Genomic DNA, 10,678 nt, shown 5'->3' on the forward strand with positions numbered 1-10,678 from the left:
ATGCCTTGGACACACAAAACTAATCAAAATGGTCATCATGAGTAGAGACAACCAGTATTTCTATCAGCTTAAGAGCAAGATGCATTCATGGCACTCTTCACTTGCTGTTTCTGGACCCAAGTCCCAGAAAGCATCGAAGGGATGCCCTGGAGATATCTAAGAGACGGAGGGAGAGGAGCGCTAGGTCTGCAGTAATCAAACTGTCTCACAAGTAATGCAGCCAGTTTCCTTTCTACTTAGTGCATATCACGGCTTGGCACACACTTTAACTCATTCCTAACCTTTTGAGGTTTTGTTCAGTTCAGCTGGTTTGGCTGTCCCGTGCTTAGGCTCGATGGGAGCGGGCCCTTTGCTAGTGGGGCCTCTCTAGTTCTCTCAGCCTTGGTTAAAAAAGTCATTACTGTTGAAAAATAATGGATTTTTAAAATTCATCCCATTCCCTGTAAATTTGGGGCTGGGGATGAGGTCTGGGACTGACAAGGATAAACACACACTTACTTGTAATCTAACCACTGAGAGGCAGTGACTACTAACATTCTGATAAAATCTTCTAGGCTTTTCTCCTACGTGTGTGTAAGGATCCATATGTTTTTTAATGAAAAAGGGATGTTATATATATTCCTTTGCAACTGTTGGTGTTCTCTTGTTTGTGGTGGTATTATCTTTCCATGTCAGTGAACATGGTTCTACAGTTTTATGTTTGGTGGCTGGATGGCATTCTGTTGTGTGGATATATCATAGTTTATTAACCAATCCGAAATAGACATTTAAGTTGTTTCCATTGTAAATACTATTAAAGTATGGTGTGTGTGTGTCGTGTACACACATGCTTTTTAAACAGCTTGATTCTGTGATCCAAAGTCAAAACATTTCATAACTTCAATTTAAAGTTTACTTGAGACGGAAATAAAGAATTGGTCCCGATGCAGACTGATATAGCAGCGTGATTTTATAATATACATTAGCATTAATACCAGTTGAATACTCCTTCTTTATATTTAGTCGGAGAAACAATTACAAGTTGTTTAAGAAAACTAGACAATATGGATAGCCTAATTCATCTGTGTATGTAGCATACACCTGTCTAGGCTAGGTGCATAAAGTAAGTGCTAAATCTTAATTTAAAACATTAGTGTTGTTTCTTATAGACCAAGAATTTCAGAGAGGCATTTTTCCTTTTCAAGAAGAAGGTAGGGTAAATATCTTTGAGATTGAATTTCAGTGAGCAAATTGTTGATCACAATTAATCTGCCACTTTCAGGGCAAAACAGCCCAATCTTCTTTCGTATTAAAGAATTACGAGGACTACTTTATCTTCACAAATTACGGAAAAAGAGGTAGAGATAAAAGAGAAGGGGAGGGAAAAGAGAGACAAATCCCCGCAGACCCCCCTGATTTACAGGTGGGATTCAAAAGTCCTGCTGTGTGAAAAAGGCACCATTATGAAGAAACTCTCCTCAAATTACTCAGTCAGAAACAACCCAAAAGGACTCGGGTCGAGCACACCCTTTCAGTATTGTTGCGCTGCCACAGCAAATTAAATTCACTCAGGCTGACTTCATGCTATGCCTCACTTCAAAAATGTTTTCTTGCCTGTGCCTCCCCTACCCTCCTACTTCCGGCCCCCCAACCAAATGAACTGGTTACCCTGGAAACAAGGGAAGGAAAAAAAATAAGTGCGGTGTTCATAAACAGCGTAGCTAAAATAAAATAGAGGAACATTCCAGGCGACTCTGCTGCTATCTTGGTTTGGGGGTCAGTTTTCTGCTTTGTAACATTTGGTAAATATGTTCTTACGTTCTGGCATAGTGTTAAATAAGAATGTAGGATCAGAAAGCATTGTTTTAAATAAAAGGGCTGCCTACTGAATGGGAGGAGATATTTGCAAAAGGTATATCCGATAAGGGGTTAATAGGCACTGAATAGATAAAGGCACCTGGACTGTGGACATTAATTAGGTAATAATCTGTAGAGAAGGGAAATAAAACATTTCCTACTTTTTTAGGTAAAATTTATATTGGTGACTTCAGGAAAGGCAGATTGAATAAAAATATCTGTTTATTTTTTATTTTATCATTTTTTTATCATTTTTTAATTTTATTTATCATTTTATTTTATCATTTTTTAGGTAAAATTTATATTGGTGACTTCAGGAAAGGCAAATTGAATAAAAATATCTGTTTATTTTATCATTTTATCCTTTATTCAGAGATCTTATCATTTGTAAGGTCTTTAATATAAGCCAGACACTATTTTATGTGATTTAAATTAACACCACATCAAAAAAAAAAGCATTGTCTTGACGCCATGGAAAGATTGGATTTTTAAAAAGTTTTATTGGAGTCTAGTTGATTTACAGTGTGTTTCAGGTATACAGCAAAGTGAATCAGTTATACATATACATATATCTAGTTTTATTTTTAGATTCTTTTCCCATGTAGGTCATTACAGAGTATTGCGAAGAGAACAGACAGAAAGATTGGATTTTGACGGACACATGAGTTAGTTTGAATGGGTTTTAAGACCAGGTGTGAAAAAAATTTCCCCAAAACATCCAGGAGCTCAGGAAGGACCGTTTCTACCCCGTGCTGAGATTTGTAAGCAAAGGCTCTGGGAGGTTCGTCTTGTTGGGGCCTTTACTACTGTGGATTTGCAACGGGAGAGTGAGGTCAACATAAGGGCCTCGTTCTGGAAGCTCTGAGTCATTCCGTCTGCCCTCTGCTGTACCTTTTCAACTTTAGTAGCATTTACGCCGCAGGGAGATGCTCAGAACTATGAATCTTTACCCAGGAGCGGGTGCAGTGGCGGCTGTCATGGCCCCTGAACAACTCCCACTGTCCTTCCCTCTCTGACCCTGTCCTTGCTGCTGGGGAAATCTGGCCTTTATAGCGCATGCTAATAAGACCATCAAGCAGGTGTCAGTTGTTTTTGGATGACACTAGGATGTGGTATGTAAACAGGGCATACCATGAAGGGAACTTCGCTGTCAGACTCATTAAAAAAATGTTTTTTAATTGAAGTATAGTTGATTTACATTGTGTTAATTTCAGGTGTACAGCAAAGTGATTCAGTTATTTATATATATACTTTTTTCAGATTCTTTTCCATTCTAGGTTATTACAAGGTATTGACTATAGCTCCCTGTGCTACACGGTAACTCCTTGTTACTGATTTTATATACAGTCGTGTGTATCTGTTAACCCCAAACTCCTAGTTTAACCCCGTCCCCACCTTTGGGGACCATAAGTTTCTTTTCTATGTCTGTGAGTCTATTTCTCTTTTGTAAATAAGTTCACTTTTATCATATTTTAGATTCCACATGTAAGTGATATCATATGATATTTGTCTTTGTCTGATTTATTTAGTATGATAATCTCTAGGTCCATCGTCAGACTATTTGTAAATTGTCTTTCTGTACGCCCTTTAGTATGAGAGTGGCTTTTGGCAAAGCTATCAAACCATTCTGACTTTACTGAAGAGGCAAATCTATGTTCAATACAAAACCAAAGGAAAAAGTCTCTCTGTCACATCCTTCTGACCTGCAGTTGACGCCAGCTTTCCTTCGGTGAGTCTAAAATGGAGGGAAATGGCCTGAAGGAAAAGTGTTTGAAGACTGTGCTGTGTGTGTCTTTGTCTATGTACTATGTGCGTATATGTTATCTGTCCCAGGCCCCAGGGTAGGACCGGCTTTCCTGTGCCGGGAGCTCGGGCTTCTGCTGGAAAGCAGGTACACAAAGCCTTCTTTAACTTGCGTGCCGTAAGCGGTGAGATGAAAAACGCCCACTGATGGTCAACAGATCTGTCCCCTAAGACGCCACTCCTCAGAACATGGCATTTGTTGACTCTGGGCGAAGCTTTTAGTATTTTCGGCGTCTAAGATTTGGCCAGTAGCCCTTCTGTGGATGGTCGTATTCCTGAGCCAGAAATGTCAGTTACCAGTTTTCTTTCTTCATCTGTTCATTAAGCCTTTTGTATATTTTCTCTCTGATTCCCAGGAATTAGTGATGACGTGTGTCATTTTCATATCATTAAACTTCCTTAAAGGGGTAAGGTTATAGTCGTTAGCAATTCTCCGCTTTGTAAGGTTTCAAAGATCTGAACCAGGACAGTTCTTTATAAATGAAGTAAGCCCACAAGCTTTATTCCAGAAAGCTCATTCGAGGCAATAATTTTGTCCATAACAACTTGTTAGAACAAATGAAATTGTTCTATGTGGGTTTCCTGTCTTCTGATCCATCTGCGAATGATGGCTCTATGGGGAATCTTCTTACCTCTGTTAGGGTAATGAGAAAACAAGTTGTTGGAAGGCAGAAAGCCATGAGCTAGGAATGAGCCTAGGTAATCAGCAGAGCAAGTGATCACTTTGGGATAAATAAGTTACAGGAAGGGAGACTCACCGGAACCCTCGTTCCGCTGGACTGTCAGATGATGTGTCTCTGATTGTTTTCCTAGATGCCTCCACAAGCTCTGAATCTCAGCTTTGGGTCCAGGAGGGTCTTTCCTGGTCCATTTTTGTGCCCCAGTTGAATTGCCTGTTCTGTGGCTCCCCAGAGGCCCATATTCCCTGTAGAGTCTAATCTTCACATAGAGCTCAAACAGCTCTATTCTCTCTAGAGCAGGGGTCCGCACCTCTCGGGCCGCAGACCCATACCGGTCCGCAGCCCGTTAGGAACCGGGTCGCACAGCAGGAGGTGAACGGCGAGCTAGCGCGGCTTCATCTGCCGCTCCCGGTCGCTCGCGTTACCGCCTGAGCCATCCCCGCCCCCAACCCTGGTCCGTGGAAAAATTGGCTTCCTTGAAACCAGACCCTGGTGCCAAAAAGGTTGGGGGCTGCTGCTCTAGAGGGCGGTGGATCGGAGTCTCACCAGCATCTTCCTGTGTAGTTTGGAGCCACAGGGTGGCCTGAAATGGGCTTGTTTTGGAACCTGACATTGTGTGTTTTAGAGAAGTTTCTGAATTGTTCTCTGATTGAGACCCATCCTCAAAGAGAGATCGACAGATTTAGTATGAAATTGCATAGGGATCTGATTAGTGAAAATATCCCACTCCACTGTTCTTCGCTAAGTTCTTTGTGTGTGTCAGAATCTTTAATTCACACTGTATATACGTTTTCTTGTTCAGTCTTATAACCTTTTGAGGTAGGGACTATTTTCACTTCTTGGATGAAGGAACGGAGGCTTAGAAAGCTTGTCGCTTGCCCAAGCTTCCTTAGCTGGGATGGGAAGTCCATCCTGCCCACCCGTGCAACCCTGTGCATTCTTTTTTGTTTGTTTGTTTTTGTTTTTTTGGTGGTACGCGGGCCTCTCACTGTTGTGGCCTCTCGCGTTGCGGAGCACAGGCTCCGGACGCACAGGCTCAGCGGCCATGGCTCACGGGCCCAGCCGCTCCGCGGCATGTGGGATCTTCCCGGACCGGGGCACGAACCCATGTCCCCTGCATCGGCAGGTGGACTCAACCACTGCGCCACCAGGGAAGCCCCCTGTGCATTCTTTCTCCGGGTTATGCTGCCTCTGTTCCACGGTAGACCGCCCAAACCACTTCTCATCTATGACTTCCTGCAGTCCTGTCCTCCACAATGCTCATCTTGCAAGACCCCAACCCTGGATTTGCCATCCTGATCCCAAAAGGGGGCAACTGATATCTGAGGGGGGGAAAACAAACTATAAAACTATGCAGGGCTTCCCTGGTGGCGCAGTGGTTGAGAGTCTGCCTGCCAATGCAGGGGACATGGGTTCGAGCCCTGGTCTGGGAAGATCCCACATGCCGCGGAGCGGCTGGGCCCGTGAGCCACAACTGCTGAGCCTGCGCGTCTGGAGCCTGTGCTCTGCAACAGGAGAGGCCGCGACAGTGAGAGGCCTGTGCACCGCGATGAAGAGTGGCCCCCGCTTGCTGCAACTAGAGAAAGCCCACGCACAGAAACGAAGACCCAACACAGCCAAAAATAAATAAATAAAATTTAAAAAATAAACCCAAACAACTATGCAGATCAGTACCACTAAGATTCCTTCTCCCCACCTCAGCTGGACCCTCTGCATTACCCATCAATCCTTTCAGAGATCCTTGGCCAGTTTCCACTCCCCACACAGAGGAATTCCAAATCATCACCACTCTCCTCCAGCCCCCCTTTTCACCTCTAAACTCAACAAAGCCTCAAACTTCTGGGAGAAACTGAGTCCACCGGAAAATTTCACCCACTTTACTTACAAGGTGACTTACAGCCACATCAATCCTTACCTTTGTATTGCCGGTTTCCAGGTACCAATTTCAGGCTGGGGTCAAACTTGTTAGCTGGGTAGCTGATGACATAACTTTATTCCCCATCAGATAGACCATGTTGATCTAACTGAGCTATTAGCCAGTTTTCTCTGATGCACTGGGGAAAAAAACCCTGTTAGCTGGATTGGACCTGTTGTCTGGACCTTGTGAAACCCCTCACCTCCTCCTGTTTCTTTTGGGACCTTGTTCCATTAATCAAAATCCCTCAATTCCTCTACCTTTTATTCTTTCACTCTTTTCACACGTCTTCCCCTCAGCCTAAAATAAGCTCGTGTCTTACCCAATCTGAACCCCGAATCAAGCTTAAAAAATCCAACCCTCTAACGACCATCAAGTCTCTCTTTTTGCACAACTACTCGAAGAATAATCTATTCGATTGGTCATCGGCATCTTCCTTCTCCATTCTTTCACCCATAAGATTTGGCTTTTGTTCTTACCACTCGTTCTTACCTGTTCTTAGTAATCAGGATGCAACCAGGCAAAAATGAACAACTTCAGTGATTTGTGACAAAGAAAATATAAAGCAGGAAAGTTGATTAGGTGGGTGGTAGAGTAACTGAGAAACCAGACAGAGGATGGTGCGGTATCCCAGAGGTGGCCACAGCTGGAAGCTACTCCCACACTTGGAATGGAGGGACAAAGTAAAGATGGTGCTCTCAGACCCTGGCCTGCAGATGACCCTAGGAGACATGACCCTTGGATTGGTTGGCTTGTCCTGTGGCAGCTGAAGCCATGGAGGGGATTCAGCCCACGTACTGCCAGACGCTATCCACAGCAGAGAGGAGAAGCAGAAATACCTGACCTCTCTGTTCCCTTCGTCTTTTAGTCTCTCATCCAGGCCAACCATTGGCTCTACTCAGCCCAGCTGGAGACCAGCTGACATTGGAGCCTGGAAAGTGCAGCCGGCAGGTTCAGACATCTGGAACACAGAGTGAGGGGAAGGGTAAGAGGGGAGCTAAAGGCGGACAGATCCAGGACCAGCACGTCATGCAAGGACAACGGTGACTTTCTAGGTGCCAAATCGAGTGGGATTTTAGTTTTTCTATTATTGGAAATTTCCTAATTACACCGGTGATTACTGCCTCCTGGGAATTCTCCACCTTCTTGGCTTCCAAGAGACACAGTATCCTCATTCCATTCTGTCTGTTCCTATAGACTGTACCCCCATAGCTACCACTTAAATATCGGTGTTCTCCAGGATATGGTTGTTCATCCTCAAGGTCTTAACTCCCATGTGGATTCTAATAATTTTAAGATATGTATCTCTAGCCCAGACCTCTCTCATAAAATACCGATCTGTGTTGCCAACTCCCTGCCCCCACAACTGCTTCAAGTTTAACAAGAACAAAAGCAAGCTCATCTTTCTCCCAAATTTCTTATTTCATTCCCCTCTGTTTGCTGTCTCACCCAATGGATTGATTCACTACCCATCTGTTACAAAGGGTGAGTGGTCTGAGATTTGACCCTACTTATAAGCTCACAGACGTGCCTGCCACAGTTTCATGGTTGCTGGCAGAAGACACAAGTCTCCTGGGTGAGAGACAAAGGACTTTTTTATTTTTATTTATTTTTTTTTTGCGGTACGTGGGCTTCTCACTGTTGTGGCCTCTCCCGTTGCGGAGCACAGGCTCCGGACGCGCAGGCTCAGCGGCCATGGCTCACGGGCCCAGCCGCTCCGCGGCATATGGGATCTTCCCGGACCGGGGCACGAACCCGTGTCCACTGCATCGGCAGGCGGACTCTCAACCACTGCGCCACCAGGGGAGCCCCGAGACAAAGGACGTTTTTACTCAGGGCACAGCAAGCAGCATGAGCTTCATGACTGTGTAGCTTTCCCTACATCCCCGCAAGACCCCCAGGGATGACACGGAGCAATCCAGGTGGATGACACGGAGCAATCCAGGTGGATGCCGCGCACAAGTTGGGTTTGCATCCCTGCTGAGGAACAGGGGGGCTTAGGACCCCCCAGCCTTTCACAATGATCTGCAAGCAAGCCTGCACAACCTGTGCTCCAGAGGGAGACATTATCTTAACTAGACTGGACGGTAAAAACATCTGCTCTTTGCTCTGGAGTGGGGAGACTACAAGACAGTCTGGACAAAGGAGGGGCTCTCTCTTCTATGAGGAAATTGCTACTTCTTTTTCTATGGCTTGCTTTCCTTGTGACTTGTGTTTCCCTTCCCCTTTGGTTTCTTGTCCATCTGAGCTCTACTCATCCTTCAGGGCTCTGCTGCCTGCCCTGCCGCCCATCTACCTGTGTGATAGCTTTTCCTTCCTCAGCAATCCTAAGAAATTCCATATGTTTCTTTATTTTTGGTGTTTCTCATATGACCTGTCTGCCTTCTCATCCAACTGTGAGTGCCTGGAGGGACCATGCACTGTCTGATGTCTCTGTAGCCCTGTGTAGTCGGGCATCCAGTGGACCTCAGTGTCATCTAATGATCTTCTAGACAGTTCATTGTGCTTCTTCCACAGCAGTTCCTCTCTTTTGAACAATCAAACATTAGTTCTTGTTTCTTCTAAAATGGTCTAGGACGCTGAGGTTACCACATCTGTGTTTCTAGGATCGGTTGACATCACAGAAGCATTAAATTGGGAGGGCAACTTTATTTAATGAGACAGTTAAGATAACATGGCAAAATAGCTATTACTTTTCTTTTTCCCCCAGAGTACCTATTATTCCTAGTGTGCTAACACTAGGTGGAACATCTCCCGTACTTCCCTAAAGAGAGAAAGTTAGTCCCAACCTTTCACCTGGTTTTGGTTATTTTACTTTCCTGTCAATAATTTTGAAACATGTACCCATTTTTATTACATGGATGTAACAGAGTGAGTTTGGAGTAACCTGTCTTTAATCAAATTTGGATGACATTTCAGGAGATTTTGCAGTTGGCAAGAAGAGAACCTGGCACACACATATGCACCAACATTTCAAAATGGCATCAGTCCCACTTTTTATTCCTTGAGCAGAGTTCAAAGTTGGTCAGGCTTCCTTCCATTTCTGTAAATTCTGGAAAGTCCAAAATCATTTTGCTCTAACCTCATTGGAAAAACCATGTAATGACTTTCCTAATGAATTGATAACCAGTCAAATATTTTGTCACGCATTTCACATAAAAAGATAAATCCCACCCACTGGAGGATTGATGGTGGAAAAGCATGAAACCACACTAAATCCCAACAATGGTGACTTTTATGAAATTGCTTTAGGTTTTATAGGAATCTGACATCAATCTGTTATTCATCAAGCACATTACCTGGGTTTTTATTAATATAATCATTCGGATGATATATATTAGGCAGAGCTTTTGAGTCAAGTTCCTGGAAAATTGCTTGATTACTGTTAAAACTGATTAAAACTAAGTTTTTTTTTTTTAACCAAGAAGAAAAGTAAGAAATGAAATTTTTTTATGCTTCATAGTCTGGAGATATGAGCTGTTAAAACCATATCTTTAAAGAAGATAGTGAAAAATTCTACATGTGGTGGAATTGTCATCATTTAGTATATAGATATTGTTAAGCCTTTGCTAATGAAAGGCCAAGCAAAGTTTAAGTCAAATCTTGAAGTCTGTCCCAAACTGGGTCTGTGTTATAGGTGCCAATTAATGAGTGAAACTTTAAAAAAATTTGTCATTTATTATTTATTTTTGGCTGAGTTGGGTCTTCACTGCTGCACGTGGCCTTTCTCTAGTTGCGGCGCACGGGCTTCTCATCGCAGTGGCTTCTCGTTGCGGAGCGCGGGCTCTATGCGCGTGAGCTTCAGTAGTTGTGGCACGTGGGCTCAGTAGTTGTGGCTCGCGGGGTCTAGAGTGCAGGCTCAGTAGTTGTGGTGCACGGGCTTAGTTGCGCTGCGGCATGTGGGGTCTTCCCAGACCAGGGATCGAATCTGTGTCCCCTGCACTGGCAGGTGGATTCTTAACCACTGCACCACCAGGGAAGTCCCTAATGAGTGAAACATTAGGTTGCTTAGGTGTTTCTGTGTATTCAGTACAACACAATTTAGGTGAATCTTTTTTTCCTGACAACTAGTGAATAGATTACATTGAGATTTTTGTTTGATTTCCTTGTACACAAATAAATAAGTTGTGTACCTTTCACAGCATCCTAGATATACTAGCTATTTGCTGCGACCAGTGCTTGTCACCCTAAGTCATCCTATAAATAGTGTATTAAATTCCTTAAGACAGCTCTGTGAATGAATGAGAGGAAGAAGGAGCAAAGAGAGGGTGGGACGAAGAGGAGGGTGGTACATGCCATGGCCATCTGAGTGGGAGGCAGCCAGTCGAGACCATTTTGCTTTCTGGACTTCTACACGGGTATGAAAAATAATTCTTCTGACTTTTATCTTCGTTTGAAAAAGCCATACGTGCTTTTTGTAGAAAATATAGTTTGTAGAAAACAA

General features: G+C 43.7%; 1 non-coding gene across 1 annotated transcript; it reads left to right on the top strand.

Moving 5' to 3' along the window:
• Nucleotides 1–6,286: 6,286 nt before the first annotated feature.
• LOC132413447 (small nucleolar SNORD12/SNORD106) lies at nt 6,287–6,378 on the top strand. Its single transcript, XR_009516741.1, has one exon. It is a non-coding gene; the product is annotated as a small nucleolar SNORD12/SNORD106 (small nucleolar RNA).
• The last annotated feature ends 4,300 nt before the right edge of the window (nt 6,379–10,678 follow it).

Source organism: Delphinus delphis, chromosome 17 (assembly GCF_949987515.2).
Source record: "Delphinus delphis chromosome 17, mDelDel1.2, whole genome shotgun sequence".
Lineage (NCBI taxonomy): Eukaryota > Metazoa > Chordata > Mammalia > Artiodactyla > Delphinidae > Delphinus > Delphinus delphis.